The sequence below is a fragment of the Coffea arabica genome, chromosome 6e, assembly GCF_036785885.1.
Source record: "Coffea arabica cultivar ET-39 chromosome 6e, Coffea Arabica ET-39 HiFi, whole genome shotgun sequence".
NCBI classification, from domain to species: domain Eukaryota; kingdom Viridiplantae; phylum Streptophyta; class Magnoliopsida; order Gentianales; family Rubiaceae; genus Coffea; species Coffea arabica.
In genome coordinates, this window is record NC_092321.1 from 27617686 (window position 1) to 27643196 (window position 25511).

General features: G+C 36.6%; 1 long non-coding RNA gene and 2 pseudogenes across 2 annotated transcripts; 1 reads left to right on the plus strand and 2 right to left on the minus strand.

The window, feature by feature from the left end:
- Positions 1–838: 838 nt before the first annotated feature.
- On the plus strand, positions 839–3096 carry LOC113696674 (BURP domain protein USPL1-like; annotated as a pseudogene).
- Positions 3097–4533: 1437 nt separating this feature from the next.
- LOC113696675 (UPF0481 protein At3g47200-like) lies at positions 4534–5999 on the minus strand (annotated as a pseudogene).
- Positions 6000–10015: 4016 nt separating this feature from the next.
- LOC140009227 (uncharacterized) lies at positions 10016–12562 on the minus strand. 2 transcript variants are annotated; one of them, XR_011816581.1, is made up of 2 exons: positions 12383–12562; positions 10016–10258 (listed from the first exon to the last, which is right to left on the minus strand). It is a non-coding gene; the product is annotated as an uncharacterized lncRNA (long non-coding RNA). The 2 variants fall into 2 exon arrangements; XR_011816580.1 differs by having other exon boundaries at positions 10016–10261.
- Between the last annotated feature and the right edge of the window lie 12949 nt (positions 12563–25511).

Here is a 25511-nt window from a genome sequence, read left to right on the forward strand (position 1 = left end):
ATTGCAGAAACCTCGGATCGCAGATTTCAGTAAAAGAAATATTTCTATTTAAATGGAATAATTTTCAAGTTGAGTTAAATTAAAGATTCGTCTTATATACACTGACAGTATATATACTGTCAATCTTAAATAAATGACAATTATGCAAATTTTGAATTTAAAATTCAACTTTTATATATGTGTCATGCATCTAATTCTAACAGGGTATACACTATCAGTGTATATAAGATTTAGGTTTCGTTTGGGGTTGCAGTAGCTTATTGAAAAATACTTCCAGAATAGAGCTTTTAATAAAAGCACTTAGTAACTGTTTAAGTGCCTTTAAATATATTATTTAGAGATATAGTTCAATAAGTACTTATTGTATTGGATAATATGTAATTTAAAATTTTTAAAAGTATTTATCTCTTTATTTGGTTTGGAATATTGGATAAAATGATTAAATTTCATAAAAACTACTCTAAAAGTGCCAAACTTCAACTTTTCCTAAAAGTGTTTTTAACACTAAAAACTCTATTCCTAATTTCATGGGATGATATACGCCAAATATTTTAAAAGTACTTTTAATACCTAAAAGTATTTTTTTACCAAAAGCACTGCAACCCCAAACGTGGCCATATTCTTAAATTAAAGGCTTAGTAAATAATCTAAATAATTTAAATGGAAAAGGAGGCAAAATGAGCTACAAGTATCTTTCAAGGGGTTAAATTGTAATTATCCTAAATTGATAAAAGAATATTTTGACCAATCACAGTTTCGTACAATCTATATGTGTGTTGATAAGTTTCACTTCTGGTATCACAAAACATTGAAAGAGAGTTCAGGGATAACAACACCGATGGATCCCAAACAACTTGCTTGTGGGAGTCTCCTGGTGCTTCACCTGTAGATGGTTCTGATAAATTGCTTTCCCAAAATTTGTTTCTCTGTTTGGTGGAATTAATTCTCATTCTCACCGTCTAAAGACACTGCATAACTAAAACTGTTTAGGGGACTTGTGATCTTATCCCCAACTTCAAGGATAGTACTAATGAATGACGACTCCAGAGCAGGATCCCCATATCCTCAGGAAATAAGTAATTTTTGTGAAGTTGAAGACAGTCAATGCATGATCATTCTCAACAGATCTCACATGATGCATCATATAAATTTAGGAACCACTAGGTTTTCGATTTAGATAATCTAAAGTTGGGCAAAGTACTCCGAGTCTATTTTCCTGACGGAGATCATAATACCTTGACCTCTCCTTACCTATTGCCTAAAGATGAAGCCGACGCCATACCCTTTTCATTAGAGCAACTTCGTTACATTCTTGAACACTTTTCGATTTCAAGGATCTTGAAAAGCCCAGGTGGTGGCAATTACACATCTCGAGTGTGAGATGAAGCTGATTGAGGGAGGGACGAAGACTTGTGTCATATCCTATGAGTTTCATTAGGTGAATTTGCAGGCAAAATCTTGGGTTGGAGACACAAAAGCCCACGATATCAACTCCAGCTAGATTGCAAAACTATACAATCTGACAGGTGTCTACCTACTCAAGAAAAATACAAATTTTTGTATATAGTGGTGAGCAGAGTCGAATACACAGGAATTGTGGATAGTTCGTTTCTTATAGAGTCCTGAATAGGGGAAATTTTAAAAAATATAAAAACAACTAATTAACCAACTAATAAAACAACTAACAGAAATAAATAGAAATTAATCAACAGTAGATACGACTCTAGCTAAAGGTGCAACTAGCAACGACACGGTCCATTTAACTGATTATCGTTGCAAAGATAATTCAATTACTCATTAATAGATTAGTTATAGCCATCAACAAACTCTGACAGCCAACTCTTCCTTACTTTATCGATAATTAGACTAGGTACGACCGTAAGATTTAATTCCTCAATTGCATTAAGAATTAGAAAATTCCAACCCTAACCAACAAACACGCTAAGAGGGTTTGTTTAAATTAGATTATACATTTCTCTAACATGAAACCAATCACGCTAGTCACCGCTAATATCAACCAATCAAACAATTACAGATTTAACCAATTAATATGGCAATAGATTATTAAGTTAATTCGAATAACGGGCCTTTGACATTCAAATAACATCACAAGAAATTAAACTAGAAAATGTAAGAATACCAATGAATAAAAGAAATAGATGAAAATAATTCGATCTCACAGATGTTTAGTACCGTGTTTTCAAGTTGATCTTCGACTAAAAAAGAAGATTAGTGGCTTATCGTTGGGAAAAATCCCAAGGCCAAAGCTTTTATAATTTCTCAAAACATTCGGCCACAACAAAAACAAAAGAACAAGGAGGCCATTGTCTCCAAGGAGAAAAGGCCACCCCACTTTTGTTTCTTGCCTCAAATATATAAAGTGATGCTATTGTGTTGCCTTTTCGAAAGTACTAATCACCTGAGAAACTAGCCGATCACTCCAGTTTTGTAGATTCTTAAATAAAATAAACTTCCTGCTAGATAAAAAAGATTGTTTCAAAAAGTCAAGATAGCTAACTATACTAGTGTCCTAATAGGAATAGGAGACTAGTCTTGCAGTGTAGATCCTGCCTTCCATGACTTCAAACCAACTCCAATTCAAGATTAAAAATTACGTGCCAAATCCCGAGTTCCTGGACATACAAAGTGTCTCCTCGCCGAATTGCATAAAAGTCTAGTCTTTTCACTCCGAATCCCTACAACCATTGATAATTACCAAAAATAAGTAGAATTCACCAATTAATGCAATATTTAGTAGAATAAAAGAGAGAAATAATCATAAAATTAATGACAAAAACGCATTCTATCACAATCTTACAAGTCTCTCAAATGATTTTAACTCCAAAGATGATATCCTGTCATACCATGGCTTAACCTCAAATCTTTTATTGCCATTCTCAAGAGGCTGACAATCGGGAGTGCAAGATTTCGCTACGCAGAGAGGATGGTGAAAAGATTGAAGCTATTGCTGTCTGTCATATGGATATCTCTCGCTGGAACCATGATCGCGTTGCCTTCCATGTACTTGGAGTTGAACCGGGGACCTCCCCTGTTTGCCATGTTCTCCGGCAAAGCTTTGTATTGGTTCCAATCTAGGGCTTCGCCATTCTTGCAATAAGAGTCCAAGAGCTCAAGTTACCATCTCTATTTGGCTGCTGTATTATATCGCGTGCCTCATCTTTCACTTGAATCTGAATAATACGACGATTCAAACACTCTTTCTACTTTCAGCTGTGAATGTTTTATGTATTTTGATTTCTATCTAAATTTCAAGCTTGTGTTTTAGTAGATTTCAGTGCAGCCTCTGGTAGTTTTCTATTTCTGCCAGTGTCTTAGAATTTGAACTATTGCAGGAGATGCTACTCCTCAAAGGAACAACCTCACGTCCCATATGCATGTATGTACATACACATATATCTATATGTCTTTGTATGTACACATATATATGTATGCATGCATGTGTATATACATACACATATGTATATGTGTATGTATCTGTACACACGCCCTAAATGTAATCTATCATTTTTCTCTCTGACGGCAGGTATGATTTTTGCAGTTCTATCTAATCTATTTTTCTTATGATTTTTTTTTCTTCTAGCAACTTTTCTCCATTCTAATAAGAGTATATCTTATATATACTGACAGTGTATACACTATCACCATTTGATTCATGACATGTGTACAAAAATTGAATTTCAAATTCAAATTTTGTATAGTTGTTATTCATCCAACGCTAATAGTGTAGGAAAAATTAATCCTTCTAATAAATATAAACTATTTTCTTAAACATATAGAATAACTTTTCTTAGGGTGCTTTAAATTGTTACATTTGCAATTTTATTTAACTTGGCTAAAATGGTTTGCTGCCTCATTTGTGTTTACTTGAAAACAAATACATAGTTTAAGGTGTATTATAATGCTAAAAGTTTTATGACTACCTCGAGGAATACGTTTTTATTATATTGCAGCGGTTGATCAATATCATCACATTATGCTCCGTTTGTATACAATTTTTAAAAACTTCAATAGGAGTTGACAATCTAGAATAATATAATTCTTTTTGACATATGAGTTTCAATACTTGTAGACATAAGTTTCAAATAGTTGTAATTAAAAATTGCAATTACAATAACTAGTGAAAATAGATACCAATACAAGTGCTTTTAGAGATTTTTTGAAAAAAATTTTCTTTTGCTTTTGCGTCTCTTTCTTTCATATTAAAACCTAATGTTCCAATAACAAAGTTTTAAACCAAATATATTTTTTTAAATTTCCGTGTACATTGATACACCACATTTTGTGAAAGTCAAATCAACCGAGTGAAACTGGACTTTCGCCACTCAAAAAACTTCACTTGCCCCAACCCCAATACGAATTTGATTCACATGCCGCAAACTAAAAGATTAAAAACTTAACATACATAACTAAATGCCGAATAAGAACGTACGATACAATACAAGTTTATTGTACAGCATCGTCATATCATAGAAGTTTTTTTTACTATATTCATTTCTAAATGCCGTTACTATATCATTTCCAATTTTCTTTAAGGAATAAAGAAGGCCTTACAGTATAATAGGTCTGAAGACGAGTCAAGACAAGAAGGAAAGTAGCAGCAAATAAAGCAACCGCAGTCCAGGGACTCCTGAAATAAGTGTAGAAGAGTTCAGCTAGCCATTTTTTGCCTTCTTGTTATATTGTGCCTGAATTTTCTCCTTCTCACCATGGAAAATGGTGATATTCTTAACTCCATAAGTGTTCATCTCTTTGTAAACCTTCACCACCTCTTCATCACTGCCCAAGGTTGTCAGCAATATCCTTTTTTCTCTTAGTTCTTTTTCGTCCTTAGGGTCATCGATCAGTGACTTCATGAACTCAACATTTGTTGTCACTGATCGGTTAGTATTGGTTCTTGGGTACAATCCATAGGCGATCATGTTCAAGAAGAAAACTTTGGTGTAAATCGAAACAAACCAAACTGGAAGTTCAAGTATTGCATAGAAGTGACCTGGTATGAACTTGATTCCCATCAAAGAATTAGCACTGCTGGGCCTAAAGTGAATTCCCTTGACCTTCAATTCCGTGGCTGGACGAAAGCAATGAATGTACTCTGTCGTGCTACGCTCATTGTCGATCTTTCTTCTCCCCCCTGGAAAACACGGCAAATTAGAAACATACTTGTAAAGCTTGCTGCATTTACCAACATTTCTGAAGTGACTGAAGCAGCCATATTCATTGCTAGCGCTTGATTTTGGAGTGATTGGTTCGTCCTGAGGTGATTCAGAGACGAGAAATTGCCAGAAAGCGTCAAGAAGATGAAGGGACAGGTCCTTAGCTGGTCTGCTGGCTATTCCACTGATCTCCGTATATTCCCCAAACATAATTCCATTCAAGAACTCGTTCAGCATCTCTTCACCTTGTTCTTCCCCGTATCTCAAACAAATCAGGAGCTTAAGAAGCCAGAAGGGAATTTGATTTTCAAGTAAAAACATGTCACGAAGTACAATTGCCGATGCCAAGTCACCAAGACAATAGCGTGTGATGTAAAAGCTTGCGGCACTTTTGCATCTAGAAATTATGGCGTTGATAATGAAACAGGCATCAAGAAGCATCATTTGTGCAAACATTTCATCGTTGTACTTTTTAGTTGAATCTTCAAAATAACAATTTCTAGCATCATTCACAAGTTGAAGTACCTTGGAATAGAAAAAGAGTGCATCATGGCGGCTATCAGTAAGGAACATCTCCAGGGCTATGAGTTTGAAGTCCTCACCTGATTGAAGCTCCTCTTTGCCATGGTGATAAGGCCCCAAAGAAACAACTAAGGGATCATAGTCTTGGTGGTAGTTCTTGTCCAGTCGTAAACGTGGTGGGACTTTTTGCATATGGCGTCCAAGATTTTGGTTTTCCCTTGATCTGCAAAGCTTATCCGGAATGACAATATTTGCTGCTCCATTTGGAAGAAGCCGAGATTGTTGTTCTACTGAAACTTTCATAGCCTTTCTTTGAGACGTCTAACTAGTTAATTACTACTTGCAAATGATTAGTGTTTAAACAATAGGAGCCAGGAAGCCAATATTTATAATAGTAGAATTGTCCTAGCCTCTTAGGTGCATGGTTCGCCAAATCGGACGATTCCGAGTTGACTCGCTCGAGTCATAACCGGAACAGGATCCACCGGTACAATACCGACATCCCCATAGCCGTTTGACCAGAATCTGAGTTGACTCGGATTGACTCGGCCGATATTTACCGAGTCAACTCAAATCGATAAGAAATCAGTAGAACTCACCGAGTTTGGCCGAGTCAACTCGCGAGTCAAACAACAAAATCACCCACATGATTTCTTCTTTCTCCCACCGGTTGCCATCCTCATTCCATCACTTCTGCTAGTGCAACCCATTATAATTAATTGAGGTTTCTTGAGGATTGTGATTGTAAGACTCGTAATTTCGTTGGGATTGATCCTAATCTTCAGATTGGGAGTACGAACAAGAAAAATTGGAGCAAATTTGGAAGTAAGATGAATCTGGGGTATAGGAGTAGTATGGATTGGAGGACTATTGAGGAGAGAGTGGGTTTCGAGGAGGAGGATAATAGATGGATAGAAATATAGAGTTAGTGAAATCCATTGCCAATGGACGTGCAGGAAGAGATGCGATAGACTAGAGAAGATGAGAACTGTTTTTCGATAGCAAATTGGAAAGGAAGACACGATATGTTTATGCTGGGATAGTTTTAGACTTAATGACGGGATTTTTATATCAATACAAGTTTAAATCCGATCTTATACCCGTTTAACTGCAAATATATAGGTCAAAATTGTAATGTAGGGTATGTTTCGGGTCGATTCCACAAGGAGCAAATTAACCAATTACTAGGTCCTTGTTTTCTCTATTATTTCGACTTATGAATAAATTTGAGCAGAGAAATCATAATGCTATTTTCTACAAATCTGATCTACAAATCTAGTTTAGCAAATGCTAAATGCAAATGGAGAATTTTCACTCTAGGATAAATCTAGGGATGTAGATTCCACTTATGGCATAAACAATACAAACAAATGGATTTACCTCTTGTTATTATTCTTGTTTAACCAGGGATTCATTTTCAATATTACCAAACTTCATTCTCATGATAAAATGGCTTAGAGTAGTCCAGTTTTCCCTATTTTTATGGTGAAATACTACTACTACTACTCTATTTTTTTTCATGAAATGCTAAGTAATCCACTTAAGTGTATCTCTATTTTCATGAACATACAACTTAAGCTCTACTCATGTGTTTCCATTGTCACTACCAATTCTCATTGAACAATAACAACTATAAACATGCTATTGGTGATCAAGCAATAACAAGTAATTACTACATGCACAAATAGACAAGTTAATTCAAGATCTAACAAGTGTAAATCACATTCAATTTATCTCATTTAGCCATAAGTTTTATCTACTCACTAGATTAAGAAGTTTAGCTACTCATGAATGATTTAACAATCAAACTCACAAGTTTATTAATACAAAACATCATAAAGTACAAGTACAAGAAAGATAAAAGAAAGCTTAGCCAATTGATGGTGAAGCCCTCCAATTTCTGCTATGTTTTTGTACAAGATGATTACAAGTAAAACTCCAAATGCTTCTGTAAAACCCACGATTTTTGGCTCAATTTTATTTCTGCCAATTAACTAAATGGATATTTACCATGAGTAAAAGTAAAAAATAATTGTAGGATAGGTTAAAGGATTATTGAGGGATAGAAATGAGATAAGATAGGGTAAAAGTTCATAGCAGTTAAAACTCTTATCTAACCCATCTACTAGTGGGTGGTTATTAGGGTTAGCACACTTATCAAAAAAAAATATCATTCCTCCCTTTCATTGTCTGCCTCCCCTTAGAGCGAGAGCCGTTAGAGAGTAGAGAATGAGAAGAAGGCGTCGCTGTCAATCAGTCAGGCAACTAGGCACCTAAACTCGTAAGTCCCAGATTCATGTGAAAACTCCTCGTTTAAATTCTATTAATTGCATTAATTATTCTAAAGATTTTACAGATATGTATTATGTTTGTATGACAAATTTAGAAAAAATTGTATTTGGATTGATAGGAATAGGATGTTAAATCTTAGTTATGGGGTAGAATAAAGTTTAATCTTCTTTCTGTTGAAAGTTTAAAAGAAAAAAAAAAAGGACTGCCGCTGCTATTGTGGTTTGTTGCTGAAGCCAAAGCTTCAGCAATACAACAAAAAAAAAAAAAATTGAGGCAAAGGTTGCCAGTTGGCGACCTTGGCCAAGGAGAAAGGTGGGCCGAAAGGCCAACCAAAGAAAACATGGAGTCACCAGCAATTTGCTGGCGACATGGTCCTAATAGGAAAGGTTGGCCGAAAGGCCAACCAAAGGAAAGGAAAAAAAAAAAAAAACAAAGCTCAGACCCTCATCTTTCACTAGCCAAAAAGGTCGGCCAAAAGAAGAAGAAGAAAGAAAAAAAATGGGGGATTGTGAATAATAATAATAATAATAGTAATAATAACAGTAATAGAATTTGGGAAAAAAAATGGCAAGTATATTTGGGCCAAAATATAGTGTGGGTTTAAAGAATGTCCAATAATTAAATTTTAAGTATAAACAGTCCACTTTTCATGGACTAACATTGGAACTAAATTTCAAAACTCAACCTAAAATAAGGGAATATTTTAAAAGATTTCGTCAGTTAAATTTATTTAATTAAGACTAAGATATTTAAGTAGAAAGCTAAAACATTTTAATCTATTACCATTAGATTGAATTATACACTATAACATAGGTTTTAAATTTCTTTTAAATGCTTAAAATAATCGCAATTATAATAACAATATAGATATAGATAAAGTAAATTAAAGATAAAAGCGAAAATAAAATGAAAATATAAATACAAGTGGAGTAAACTAAGTCAATAATTATAATAATAAACCAATATATATATATATATATATATATATATATATATATATATATATAACTAACACCTACACATGCACAAAAGTGAAAATAAAGCGAAAGGTAATAATAACTAATTAATAAATATATATAAGTGATAATAAAATAAAGTAGCGACAACAAGGGCGATAATAATAATAATGAATAAGTATAAATTATAAATTGATATAGTAAGATAGTAGTCAAGATAATAAGCATGCCTATGAGTAATTATTCTCTTTTAAATTAGGAAACTTGACTAAAAGGAGAGCCGTTCCGATTAAGAAACTTTCTAAAAATAGAAACATTCCAAATTAGGAAACTTTTCGAAAATAGAAATCATCTAATATAGGGAGAATACTGTTAGGGTTCATATAATGGTCTAGACATGAACCTTCGACCTACTCAGAGTTTGTATGTTTATGTATTTATGGGAAATAACGACTAATTAGGAAACCTATGCATTTGATAGGTACGGTATCAGTTTAGAAGATCTAAGGTAACTCCACTTGAGCAGCCAAATGAAGGTTGGTGGTACTTATCCTTCTGAGATTTCAAATGTGTAAAACGAAATTCTTGTTTTCAATCCTAGTTTGTTGTACTGATTCGAAAGGTGTTTGATTAAATGCTTTACTTGGATATTTATGAAAGCTATATTTTACTATACAAAATGGACCATGTGACTTATTTGAAATGTTTTGATATGTTCTTATACACAAAATGAGCTGAATCATTTATGAAAGCAAAGATTTATGTATATGATTTATGAAATGAGTTTTGACAAGTAAAGCTCAGAGCAGTCATGGAATAGACGGTAGGGGCTATAGTCTTGTCTAACCGCCATGGTAGCCTGATATAAAGTCCGGCCGATTGGCGAGGTCATGGTAGCCTGGTATAAAACCCAGCCGATTGACCGATGGACAAAGTCATGGTAGCCTGGTACAAAGCCCAGCCGATTGACAAGGTTGTGACGCCCCCGCTTCTCCCAAGGGCGAACCCTAGGGTATCGGCGGGACGCCTGCCTAGCTCGCGCCAGGAATCAAAATTTCAAAACAATAAAACTAGATAAACCCACAAGCGTACTATTCACTATATATCTAACGCCAAAAGAGTTCTATTTACATCTTCAAAAGTATCGAGTCAAACCACTCTAATACATTAGAATAACAACCAGCAGAAGGTAGACCCTATGGAGGGTCCTTATACAAACCACCAAAACAAAAAACAAACATCCTAATTGTCCGACTATTACAATCAAACCTAACTATACTAGTGAAGGTGCCAAGAAGTTCCCCGCGTCGTCCCCTGCTAAGGAAAACAAAGGAAACGGGGTTAGCTAGAAGCTTAGTAAGTAAACAGGATAAAAGTGTAAAATTTCACATTTAAAGAAACAGCTATTCCACAAAATGTCAAGTCGAGTGCAAAAGTAACAATACAAAGGAAGGATACAGGTTGGCTCCAAAGCCAAGTCATTTGCCATGCGTGATCTCCTGTCGACACTCCGTCAACCATAAATAAGGTCCGTAGAACTCCACTTGTACACCCACCGAACACCTTATCACCCTCACTGGCCAGTCACCTCACAAACTTGCCCGGGCGAACGAAATCACAAACTTGAGCTTGAGTCACAAGCTCGGGTCACAAACTTGGTCCACATTCTCGGTGAACTGGATTCACAAACTTGGTGACCTCAGACTAAGTTGGACTGGCTTCGACCAAGCCCTGACCGGCTCGAATAGTCCATCTAGGTCGGAAGATCAACCCCAACTTACAAACGTCACCCCGAGTTACAAGCTCAAGGGGTTCAAACCCAAAACTCACAAACGTCACCCCGAGCTACAAGCTCAAGGGGTTCAAACCCAAAATAATTCATGTATACACATCTCATAAAGAAACATAGGTACAAACTAGGGTTTAGGTCGAGTGTGATAAAGTACACCCTCGCCTAAGTTCCCCTTTTATTCACATCAAAACACATAAGCAGTTTATACACATAAACGGCCTGAATACTTACTCAAAATACAAAAGTAGTACAAGAACAAAATCACTTCGTGCGTGTTCGCTAGTAGCGGGCCCCACCGGCTCCGCCTAGCTCACCACTGTCTGAAATAGAAGATTGCATCACATATTATCACAAACGGCCACTAACATGCCCAAAACAAGCAAAACGGCAAAATCGGCACATGTAAGTGCGGAAACGGCAAAATGGGGACACGCGCGCGCGCGAAACGGCAAACGGAAATGGCCAAATCTGCCATCTCAAACCATTTGGATCAAAAGTTAGGCTAGGAATGTCTTATCAAGGTGAACGAGACACCATTTCGAAGCTATGAGGAAGGGCTACAATTCTCATGAAGACACCTTAATCTAGATCTGAATGGAAGCAGGTCGAAATTATGGAAAACAGTACCAGAAATTTACGTGTTCGGGTGACGAACAGGGTTTGTTTGCTGGACCATAACTCATAGCTCACAGATCCAAATCAAGAAATTCCAAAGGCGTTGGAAAGCTAGGACATAAGGCTATAACGTTCGTGTTTGGATCAAAAACTGAATCAATACAGAGCATGGAGAAAAGTAGGTCCAAACATTCCTGTCAGAACTGTCCAAATTCGAAGGCAGTTCTGACAACCGATCTTGTTTTGGTCATAACTAGAGCTACGGGACTCGGATTTGGATGAACTTTATACCGTTTCGAAGCTGAAACCAAGATATATATTTCTTATGAAGGGTTAAATACCCAGTTCGTACGTTATCAAAACGGATAAAGCAAGGTCAGAAGCAAAATTCAGAACGTACGCAATTCCAGGGTACAAAACAGGTGAGAGTGTTTTGGCTATAACTCGGGCTACCTCAGTCTAAATCAAGTGATTCCAAAGCCAACCGAAAGCTAAGACACCAGGTTACATTTCTTAAGAAGACGTAAATAACCAAATCAGAAGTATTCCCAACCAAATTAACCAATTACATAAGCAATTATCAAGTTCGGATAGAAACAGGGCAGCAGGGGTATTTCGGTCTTTTCACTGGATACGTTGCTCCGATTGAGCTGAAATTTTGCAGAAACCTATAAAATACCATTCTCTACAACTTTCATGTTTTATGACAAGCCTAATTCGGCCTCTAAGATGGTGCAATAAAACCGGACAGAACAAGGCTGAAATTTTCCAGAAATCTGGGAATTTTGGGATTCAATGAAACTTTCTTCATTTCTTGCCTCAATCCACCACCACAACCTCCTATATAAGCTTAGATACAACATATATCATCCATATAGCAAATATAGGCAGAAATCATCAAACCCTAACTTCCATATATCACCTTAAAATCATCCCAACAACTTGTATCACAACTAATCTAACCAAAACATGAATTATATAACATCTTAATCAAAAATAAAAGAACCAAAGCTATGGGTTAGACCTTGTACCTCAACAAAAGAAGCTTGCAAGAGTAATACTTCACCTTCTCTTGGAATTTTTGTTTCCCCTAGCTTCCCAAGATCACAACTCACACTTTAATCGGTTTAGTTTTTCTTGTTTTCACTCATTCAAGCTCAAACCAAGATTGATTGAAGTTTCCTTTTCTTTTGTTTTTCCTCCCTCAACTCACGGCTGATATGCAGAAATAATGGAGGAAATAGGTTGTTTTTTGGTGATAAATATGGTGTAAAGTAGTTAGTCAACCATCCAATGAAATACCGCCACTTGTCGCCACCAATTCCATTCATTTTTTCCCTTCTCTCTCTTGGTATTTAAAGTCAACAATTGTGGCTGATGTATGAGATATTTTGAGGGTTAATTAGCTGTAATAAAATAAGAAGATTAAGGTAATAAAGTAGGGATCAAGTGGTGTGTTCAATTGGTAGCGCGCGACACCCGTCGATCCAAGCCGTTTGTCCTAAAACCGCATATACTTGAGTTTTTAACTTCTAATCACTAACTTATTATTATCAATTCTAATCATATAATATTTCCTCATCCAAAAGTCACTCTTAGCTACCAAATTTGATCCTTACTCGGTACCGAATAGGCACACTACGGAAAAATGTGAAAACCCTAATTTGCTCCAATCTTGAAATCGAAAAGTGAAACCCTACTTTTTAGGTTCATTTACACTTATTGTGGAATGACTGGGTAGTAAGGCTATAATAAATAAATAATTTCCAAATAAAGGGCATTGTTAAGAAAAACGTGAGGAATTTTACAATTCCAGTGATTAAAATTAGGGTTTCAATTAAAATATGAGGGATTTAAGAAATCCGGTTAGTCACAAGTAAACTAGGGTTTTTGATTAAAATATTAGGGTTTCTAATCTTTTAAAACAAAATAAGGTTTTAAATCAAATCCAAAGAAATAGTATTTTCTTTACAAACAACCTCCTAATATTCGGGGTGTCACAATCTCCCCTCCTTAAAAGAATTTCGTCCTCGAAATTCATACATGCACTTCAAATAACGTAGGGTATTTTCCTTATATATTCGTTTCCAGCTCTCAGGTCTCATTATAGCCAAAACTTAGTTAAACGCAATAAGGTGACTAAAGTAACTAAAATTTAGAGCGTCAAATACCTAAATAAACATATACACACATAACACCCCACATAAACATATCAAGGAAACAAATAATCAAATATACAAATACGTCTCAAGTCAGGCAGATAGTCATATACACAGATACACAACTGACGGCATGTAGCGACAATATACGGGCGAATCAAAAGAAAAGGGATATATCGTCCCATACCCAGTTAGAATAACCCCGTCCGGTCTCTCACGTCACTTACTATCCAAACTAGATACCCATTGACCTCTTGTGCTCATTCTAGCCAGACAAAGCCTGTTCATGTTTCCAAAATACAAGTCTCAAGTACCTAGTAGCTTGCATCGCCTCAATTCTGGAGTACTCGGGCACGAGAATCCGAAATAAGATAGTTCACATCTCGAGCTGGCCAGTCCCAAGTGTAAACCATCTACAAATCGAAATTCCTACCCGACATACCTATCTATGGTCCTCAAATACCACAAGAAAATTTAAGACCTATACCATTCACAATTCATAACTTATGCTCACTCCGCGCAGAGACCACAGTAAGCAGGCTCTAGGTTTTATCCCTCAATTGCTTAACTTTAAAGTCAAATCGAATTCCCACAGTCCGGCATCCTAAACTTCAAGCCTTGGATACACTATAGAGATCTGAAGTCTAAGCTCTGATACCACCTGTGACGCCCCCGCTTCTCCCAAGGGCGAACCCTAGGGTATCGGCGGGACGCCTGCCTAACTCGCGCCAGGACTCAAAATTTCAAAACAATAAAACTAGATAAACCCACAAGCGTACTATTCACTATATATCTAACGCCAAAAGAGTTCTACTTACATCTTCAAAAGTATCGAGTCAAACGACTCTAATACATTAGAATAACAACCAGCAGAAGGTAGACCCTATGAAGGGTCCTTATACAAACCACCAAAACAAAAAACAAACATCCTAACTGTCCGACTATTACAATCAAACCTAACTATACTAGTGAAGGTGCCAAGAAGTTCCCCGCGTCGTCCCCTGCTAAGGAAAACAAAGGAAACGGGGTAAGCTAGAAGCTTAGTAAGTAAACAGGATAAAAGTGTAAAATTTCACATTTAAAGAAACAACTATTCCACAAAATGTCAAGTCGAGTGCAAAAGTAACAATACAAAGGAAGGATACAGGTTGGCTCCAAAGCCAAGTCATTTGCCATGCGTGATCTCCTGTCGACACTCCGTCAACCATAAATAAGGTCCGTAGAACTCCACTTGTACACCCACCGAACACCTTATCACCCTCACTGGCCAGTCACCTCACAAACTTGCCCGGGCGAACGAAATCACAAACTTGAGCTTGAGTCACAAGCTCGGGTCACAAACTTGGTCCACATTCTCGGTGAACCGGATTCACAAACTTGGTGACCTCAGACTAAGTTGGACTGGTTTCGACCAAGCCCTGACCGGCTCGAATAGTCCATCTAGGTCGGAAGATCAACCCCAACTTACAAACGTCACCCCGAGCTACAAGCTCAAGGGGTTCAAACCCAAAATAATTCATGTATAAACATCTCATAAAGAAACATAGGTACAAACTAGGGTTTAGGTCGAGTGTGATAAAGTACACCCTCGCCTAAGTTCCCCTTTTATTCACATCAAAACACATAAGCAGTTTATACACATAAACGGCCTGAATACTTACTCAAAATACAAAAGTAGTACAAGAACAAAATCACTTCGTGCGTGTTCGCTAGTAGTGGGCCCCACCGGCTCCGCCTAGCTCACCACTGTCTGAAATAGAAGATTGCATCACATATTATCACAAACGGCCACTAACATGCCCAAAACAAGCAAAACGGCAAAATCGGCACATGTAAGTGCGGAAACGGCAAAATGGGCGCACGCGCGCGCGCGGAACGGCAAACGGAAATGGCCAAATCTGCCATCTCAAACCATTTTGATCAAAAGTTAGGCTAGGAATGTCGGATCAAGGTGACCGAGACACCATTTCGAAGCTATGAGGAAGGGTTACAATTCTCATGAAGACACCTTAATCTAGATCTGAATGGAAGCAGGTCGAAATTATGGAAAACAGTACCAGAAATTTACGTGTTCGGGTGACGAACAGGGTTTGTTTACTGGATCATAACTCACAGCTCACAAATCCAAATCAAGAAATTCCAAAGGTGTTGGAAAGCTAGGACATAAGGATATAACTTTCATATTTGGACCAAAAGCTGAATCAGTACAGAGCATGGAGAAAAATAGGTCCAAACATTCCTGTCAGAACTGTCCAAATTCGAAGGCAGTTCTGACAACCGATCTTGTTTTGGTCATAACTGGAGCTACGGGACTCGGATTTGGACGAAATTTATACCGTTTCGAAGCTGAAACCAAGATATATATTTCTTATGAAGGGTTCAACACCCAGTTCGTACGTTATCAAAACGGATAAAGCAAGGTTAGAAGCAAAATTCAGAACGTACGCAATTCCAGGGTACAAAACAGGTGCGAGTGTTTTGGCTATAACTCGGGGTACCTCAGTCTAAATCAAGTGATTCCAAAGCCAACCAAAAACTAAGACACCAGGTTACATTTCTTAAGAAGACGTCAACAACCAAATCAGAAGTATTCCCAACCAAATTAACCAATTACAGAAGCAATTATCAAGTTCGGATAGAAACAGGGCAGCAGGAGTATTTCGGTCTTTTCACTGGCTACGTTGCTCCGATTGAGCTGAAATTTTGTAGACACCTATAAAATACCAGTCTATACAACTTTCATGTTTTATGCCAAGCCTAATTAGGCCTCTATGATGGTGAAATAAAACCGGACAGAACAAGGCTGAAATTTTCCAGAAATCTGGGAATTTTGGGATTCAATGAAACTTTCTTCATTTCTTGCCTCAATCCACCACCACAACCTCCTATATAAGCTTAGATACAACATATATCATCCATATAGAAAATATAGGCAGAAATAATCAAACCCTAACTTCCATATATCACCTTAAAATCATCCCAACAACTTGTATCACAACTAATCTAACCAAAACATGAATTATATAACATCTTAATCAAAAATAAAAGAACCAAAGCTATGGGTTAGACCTTGTACCTCAACAAAAGAAGCTTGCAAGAGTAATACTTCACCTTCTCTTGGAATTTTTGTTTCCCCTAGCTTCCCAAGATCACAACTCACACTTTAATCGGTTTAGTTTTTCTTGTTTTCACTCATTCAAGCTCAAACCAAGATTGATTGAAGTTTCCTTTTCTTTTGTTTTTCCTCCCTCAACTCACGGCTGATATGCAGAAATAATGGAGGAAATAGGTTGGTTTTTGGTGATAAATATGGTGTAAAGTAGTTAGTCAACCATCCAATGAAATACCGCCACTTGTCGCCACCAATTCCATTCATTTTTTCCCTTCTCTCTCTTGGTATTTAAAGTCAACAATTGTGGCTGATGTATGAGATATTTTGAGGGTTAATTAGCTGTAATAAAATAAGAAGATTAAGGTAATAAAGTAGGGATCAAGTGGTGTGTTCAATTGGTAGCGCGCGACACCCGTCGGTCCAAGCCGTTTGTCCTAAAATCGCATATACTTGAGTTTTTAACTTCTAATCACTAACTTATTATTATCAATTCTAATCATATAATATTTCCTCATCCAAAAGTCACTCTTAGCTACCAAATTTGATCCTTACTCGGTACCGAATAGGCACACTACGGAAAAATGTGAAAACCCTAATTTGCTCCAATCTTGAAATCGAAAAGTGAAACCCTACTTTTTAGGTTCATTTACACTTATTGTGGAATGACTGGGTAGTAAGGCTATAATAAATAAATAATTTCCAAATAAAGGGCATTGTTAAGAAAAACGTGAGGAATTTTACAATTCCAGTGATTAAAATTAGGGTTTCAATTAAAATATGAGGGATTTAAGAAATCCGGTTAGTCACAAGTAAACTAGGGTTTTTGATTAAAATATTAGGGTTTCTAATCTTTTAAAACAAAATAAGGTTTTAAATCAAATCCAAAGAAATAGTATTTTCTTTACTAACAACCTCCTAATATTCGGGGTGTCACAAAGGTCATGGTAGCCTGGTATAAAGTCCGGCCGATTGACCCAAGAATGAAATGAGATCAATCTATAGTCATGAAATCTATTGGCCGCCCACCTAGAAGGGGTCTAATCTCTAGGCTGAGTACTCAGTAGCCGGTCATTGCATGTACTTGTTATGAGCTGATCTGATGGAATGATTTATGAACTGATTTGAAATGAGACTTATGCACTGATATGAGTTGATTTACAGATGGATATGAAAAGATTTGTGACATTTTTTTTTACTGCTGATTGCTTTATAAATGACGTTACTTTCAAAGTTACGGATGTGAGTGATATGCAAACGATTTGAGTTGTACTTATATTTATATATGTATCTATAAAATTAAGAGTGCATGGTCCAACAGAGGGGTAAATATTACCTACAGAGCGATGTGTCGCTCAACCCACTTCTTACCATTTTTGCAGATTCTGAAGAATATGAATTGGTTTTGGTAAAAGACCCTGAGGACGACTTTTATTAGTTTTAGATGGATAGAAGTTGGCAGGTTGGCTACGTCCAGTTGTTGGTCTTATTTACCTTTGTTTCCGCTGTTTTAATTGGAGAATAAATGTACGAACGTCTTGATTATTCGCAGACTTCCTTTTATATGTAATTTGTACCGCACCTTATTTAGTTAAATTATTTAATACAGTCAAAGTTAAATCAGCTAATGTAGCCTTGTATTCCTGAGTGGGACTTAGGAGTACGGTGGGTATCATGTGACGGGCACGTGCGGGCCCGGGGCGTGACAGCTTCCCCAAGAACTCCTCACTAGAGAGAAACTTGTTGCAAGAAGAAAAACTAGCTACGTATGGTGATGACTGGCTTCTCTCTTGTGTTTCTGCAAAAAAGATGGTCGAAAGACATTTTTTTTTTCTCCTCCATGATTTCAACCATTTAGATTTTATAAAAGAAGTCAAAAGTTATGTTGTTTTGACTAGTCAATAACTCATTTGGTCTTCTCTTTTGTTGCAGAACCATGTGCCACCAAATTTTCTCTCCCAAGATAGCTGGAAAGTTGTGTGAAAAGTGAGAAAAAAATGGTTGTGCCACTTGCTGAAGAGAGAGGCAGATCCGAGCCTTGGATCCGAGGGATGAAGATCGATCCGAGGACTTTCTCTGATGGATCCGAGCTCGGATCGTATGACCTCGGATACACTGCTCCAGAAGTACAGATGAGGGCTCGGATCGCCTCTTACTCACACGGATCCGAGCTTGGATCCGTGCTGATGAATTTCCAATTTTTTTACTTCTTCTCTTTTCTCTTCACGTTTGCTCCTAGTTTCTCTTGTACTTTATCCTCAGGACAATTCTTACAATTCCTTCATCTCGTGCATGAATTCCATATATCAATATCCTTCATAATTTCACAAAATTAACACATTAATCCACTTACTTATCAAATTTTGAACACTTAAACAATATTTAATCAATTATCACCAAAAGAGTTCAAATATAGATTTAATCTTCTCAAAACATACCAAAAGTTCATGCCAAACTTGTACAAAATATACGTTAAATATTCACTTATCAAATTCTTTCACACTTGAATTATTGCTTGTCCTCAAGCAATTTCACACATAACTTACCACAATGATTCAAGAGATGAAACAATATATATATATATATATATACTTTTGTCAAATTTAATTCCTCAAAGCCTAGAAACCAATCATTGTGCCATTTCTCAGTTTACACTAAATACTCATAATATTCAATTAGAGAAAAATAATTATGCCTTAATTTCAACAAATTCAACTCAATCCCTCATTCTATCATAATTCTACAAATAAGTAAATTACATAGTCAATTCTATGGCCTTCCTCATCCCATGACCATCAAAACTTAGCAGTTGAGAGGGACTTATTTACACTTCATTTTACTTAAATAGTGAAAACGCCTTTTTACGCGAAAATGAACACTTTTAGGTGAAGTTTCCTGGTTATTCAACATTTCACTTATTCAAATTGCTAAGCATACTCTTAATTCCAATACCTTTTTACGCGAATGTCGACATTTGTAATTGCCAACCCCTGGTTACTCAGTATGTGAATCATTGGAATAGAAAAATAAAATCAATATACCCATTTTTTTAACAATTTTTCTTTTCCCTCTAAGCATAATTAAAGGAAGAATCTGGCCTTGTCTTGACTATATCAATCACTTACTTATAAAATTAAGTAAAAAATGAGAAATATCATTAAACATGCAAAATTCTAAGCATAATTTTTCTTATTTAACCGAATATACTTTCTAAAATGTAAAAATCCTAATTGCATAATAATTCATTCCAAGAAAAATGAGGACTAAACTTTCCCAATATACATATAACATTTTATCCAGTGGAAAAATTACGTATTTAAAATTGAACATTTTGGCCATTAATTTGAAATATTGAAAAATATTTTAAAAAAATTTTGACAGAGTTTTCCCATAAAAATGGACAAAACTCCCTGCCAACAACCTCAATTTCAAGAAAATTAACCTCATGACAATATTTTCAAATATAATTCCAACATTTTTAAGCCATAGACAACTAAAATCATGCATTTCAAGATACAATCATCCATAAGATAAAGTAATCCCTCCCCCACACTTAAAATTCTCAATGTCCTCATTGAGAGGAAGATAAAAGAAACTAATACTCCCCTCAAAAGAAGTGGTGATGCAATTTGAAGTCACTTATCCTCACGAACATCCAAATTTTGTCCAAAAATGAAACAAAGGGTACGAAGAAACATAAGTAGCACAAGATAATCCAATATGAAAACTACAAAGTTTAAACCGAACACAATAAAAGAAAAATAAAGCAACAAAAGATGTAATCAGCTAAAGATCTTCATGGCTGCTTGGAACGAGGCTCTACTGCCTCCTCAGCTCTATGAGGACCATGTGATGTACCAATATGCCTCTCCTCATGGTGAGGCGTTAGAGTGGGTGATCGATGGATGCTGAAATGATCCTCAATCGCCCGAAGACGGCAATCATGTCTGTCCAATCGCTCCGTCATCAGCCGCTCCATCTAGTCGATTCGCTCCATTACCCTCGTCTCCATGTAACAGATGGCATTAAGGACTTCTTGTCACTTGGAGCGCGGCGGATGAGGTGGTCGCGGAACGGGAGGAGGAAGAGTCTGTTGTGCCTCCGTCTTTTGAGCTTCTTCTTGTGGTTCAGTGTGAGGTAGAGGCTGAGCTGAGGTCGAAGCTGCTCCCCCATCGCGAACCAGAGAAGCTCCAAAATCTGTAGGGATACCTAAGGACCGTAATACTGAAACATTGACCTCATCAACTGCCTTGGTAGTAATGGCTCTCTCCTCACCCAATGGTACCTTGAACTTTTCAAACAGAAGAGTGAGGACACGAGGAAACCCAAAACAAGTCTCACCAGCTCGCATGCGGGCTGTAATGCGCATATAGCTAACAATGCTGCTGCCAAGAGGGATTCCTGTCAACTGCCGACCTATTCCATTCATCATCTTATCCAGAAAGTAAAGGTCGCTATTTCGAACTTCCCTTTTTCCACTCCTCTTAGGTACCACATTAAAAGCAAAGAGATAGATGATAAGGTGGTACCTAGGCTCAAATGAATCGGCATAAACGAGGAGTTTCTTTGAACTTCCTCGTTCCCGGTATTGACCCTTAAGACGTGATATGGTTTTGCCCACTTGCCATGGATCACATGCCTTGAACTCCTTGGTCAATTTCACATCTTCTCTGTCGTCCTTGAGTTTGACAAATTGGGCGATTTTCTCCCGGTGGATGGCCACTCTCTTGCCTTAAACCCAAGAGACAATGAGATTTCCACTATAGCTCTGCTTGTTCTCGACATTCGTGTAAAACTCCCAGACCAAATTGCGATAATATTGCCTAGGCAACTTCAGAATATTGGCCCATCCCAGTCGACCAAAGGCGGTGGACACCTGATAGTGATCATCCACCTCTGGTGCCAAGTGCTTCTCAATAATAATCTCCTTGGCCAAGCCTGCCTCATACCACTGTTGATTTTCTAGCGAGGTGAATCGCGTGGTATCATAGTCTGGAGGCGGCTCCTCGTGGCTAGTAGATGCTGTCTTTCGCCTGGAGCAAGGTGGCTGTTCAAGAGAGGGAGATTCCTCATCAGGCGACTCCTCATGCAAAGAGGGTGTGTGTTCCTCACTTGACGATGGTGTAGGAGTACGAATACGAGCCCTCCTTGTGCGAGCCATAGTACCTATACACAAACAAGAGGAATATTCATTAGAAACAATATAAACTTGCTCACATATGTTAAATAGGAATTTAAGAAAATTTCGATAGAGTTTCCCCTTATGAAAGGAAGAAACTCCCTGCCAACAATCAAAAATTTTAAGCAAATAATCTTCCTAAAATCCAATTCCCACATTTAGAATGACTATTACCAATAAGGATATCATGACATGCATAATAAGTCCAAACACTTGAGAATTATAGCCATTTGCAAGAATGAACATATCAAAGAAATTTGAAGTATTAACGACAATGTGCTATAATTCTTGCAAACACTTGAGAACATCTCAAATCCAATTCTAGTAAAGCCACATATTCATATGCCTTGCTAAAACATCCTTAATTTACACAATAGTCAACGTCTAGCAGCTTTCCCAAAGAAATATATATCACTCAGTTTGCACACACATGAGTTCCAATTCTTCCAAACAAATGCAAATTATCTCAAAAAGATAAGAAATTTCAAGCAAAAAGGTTCACTATGCTTAACTTAATAATAAACACACTTTTTTACCAAATAGAATGTGCTCTAATGATCGCATATCATTTTCAATTGGTACAATAGTGATCTATACTCCTTAGAACAAGTTCATATAATCAATGAAAGCAAAAATTCATAAGTCTAAATCACCAAAATGCTAAAGCCCGAAAAAGAATTGAGAAACAATCTCAAAAATATCACCAAATCCACAATTCTCTTAAAACTAAGAATGAAAATAGTTGTGACAATCTATTTAAGCACAATGTAGCACAATTGTATCAAGAAATTTCAACTTATAAGCAATTACCAAAATATGCCCAAAACTAAAAAAAATGTAAAATTGGGAATTATAAAATCTCAAAGAAAATTATAAATTGTTACCTCAAATGTGTAGATTGATGATGGAGGATGATAATGATGCAAAAGTGATGAAGAAACAATCCCAAATTCGACCTCAAATTGCGAGATTTCAGTGATGCCCAAATTCCCGTTTTGAAGATCAAAACCACCCAAATTGATGTTTTTAAAATGAAATTGTTGAGGGTTTATGATCACAACAGGTTGGGAGATGTTTTTATGGTGAAGGGTTGAATAATTATTGGATGAAATTGAAGAATGGTGAAGAAGGGCTAGGGTTTCGGTGAAATAGGAATAGAAGAGCTGGAAAAATAAGGAACCGAGGCCTCGGTTTCTTTCTTATCGCAAACCGATCCGAGGTCGGATCGGTTCTTAACGCCCTCGGATCCGACAGGGACTCGGATCCGCATCGCCAGAAGCACAGATGAGTCCTCGGATCTTACTAGAATTTGTTGGATCTGAGCTCGGATCCCTATTTTTTATTTTTGATCTTCAAAGGATCTGAGGTCGGATCCGTCTGAGTTTTTCGGATCCGAGCTCGGATCAGCACAATTCTGCACTAATTGCAGAAACTGCAATTTTGCAAACTTTTTCTCCCTTTTTCGGCCAATTCAGAATTACACATAGGACAAATTTTTTATCAAATCCAACCCCCCACGCAAGTGTAATATACCAAAAACACAATATCCAAACTCTCAAAGCACATCAAACACATCTATATTGCAAATCGAGGGGTGAGGTTATTTGATCATTTTTGCACTTTTACACCAAAATGGTACTCTTGGGCATTAAATGCACATCAAATGAGTCCATGAGTATTTATAAATATGTTATCATCAAAACTCACTTGAATATACTTGAAATGCACAATATATATATGACTGGTAATTCTAAACACTTAAAGCACAATTCGGTAAGAAAACTTCTCTTTTTACACTTGTTCTTCAATTGTACCTTCAAAATGGATGATGAAACTCCGGTACCTCTTACAAACAAGTGAAATACATCTAATTAGTCAATTAAATTCACACCAAAATGTAAGAAACACATAAAAACACACAACTATAATATTATTATTGGGTTGCCTCCCAATAAGCGCTTTGTTTAGAGTCATTAAGCTCGACTCTCCTATAGCTTCTTTAACTCTCCATTGCGTTTCCTAAGGAGTAAATTACTCCTTTAGGAACCTTTTCTCCAGCCAAATAGGGCTTCAATCTTTGACCATTTACTTTGAATGGGGGAACCATTTTCTCCTTTCATTTCCACTGCTCCATAAGGAAACATGCGAACCACTTCAAATGGCCTGGACCATCGAGACTTAAGCTTTCCAGGGAATAATTTAAGCCTTGAGTTAAATAATAACACCTTTTGCCCTTCTTCAAAATGCTTAGGGAGAATGTGTTTATCATGCCAAAATTTCACTTTTTCTTTGTAAATCTTGGCATTCTCATACGAGGTTAACCGCGATTCCTCCAATTCGCTTAGTTCGAGCATTCTCTTTTCACCTGTAGATTTAAAATCAAAATTAATAGCTTTAATGGCCCAATAAGCTTTATGTTCTATTTCTACAGGTAAATGACACGCTTTCCTATAGACAAGACTATATGGAGACATTCCCAACGGCATTTTAAATGTCGTTCTATACACCCACAAAGCATCTTCAAGCTTGTTTGTCCAATCCTTTCTCGATCGGTTGACCATTTTCTCCAAAATGATTTTAATTTCCCGGTTGGCCAACTCCGCTTGATCATTGGCTTGAGGATGATAGGGGAGTGACTTTTTATGCCTACAACCATATTTAAGCAACAAAGTGTCAATAATTTTATTACAAAAATGCTTACCTTCGTCGCTTATCATTGCCTTTGGAACTCCAAACCTACAAAATATGTTCCGTTTAAGGAACTTAAGCACAACTTTAGCATCATTAGTTTGTGAAGGAATGACCTCTACCCATTTAGAGACATAATCAACTGCTAAAAGGATATACTTATTTTTATATGAGTTAGGAAATGGTCCCATAAAATCAATGTCCCAAACATCAAATAACTCAACTTCCAAATATGTAGTTAGAGGCATTTCATTCTTTCTTGAGATATTACCGGTTCTTTGGCATTGATCACAACTTTTAACCCAATTTCTAATATCTTGGTACATAGTAGGCTAATAAAATCCTGATTGCCATATTTTTGCTACGGTTTTAGTTGTGCTAAAATGACCTCCCATTTCAAGAGTATGACAATGCATTAAAATACTATGTACCTCATCTTCCGGAACACATCTTCTAATTATTCCATTTGCACAGTGTTTGTAAAAGAATGGTTCCTCCCAAAAGTAATATTTAGCATCATTTAAGAACTTTTTCCTTTAATGAGAATTCAAATCACTTGGTATCACTCCACTAACTACAAAATTAACTAAATCAGCATACCATGGTGACTTATGAATTGCCATTAAAAACTCATCTGGAAATTCTTCTTTAATGGTTGAGTGGTTTTCTTGAGGCATGTTCTCCAGTCTAGAAAGATAATCAGCGACTAAGTTGTCGGATCCTTTTTTATCTTTGATCTCCAAATCAATTTTTTGCAATAATAAAATCCATCGAATTAGTCGAGGTTTTGCATCTTTCTTATTTAAAAGATATTTGAATGCTGCTTGGTCGGTATAAATGATAACTTTAGATCCTACTAAATACGATCTAAACTTATCCAATGCAAATATCACTGCTAGCAACTCCTTCTCTGTTGTTGCATAGTTAACTTGGGATTCATTTAACATTTTACTTGCATAATAAATGACATGAAGTCGTTTATCATGTTTTGCCCAAGAATAGCTCCAACTGTAAAATCACTTGTA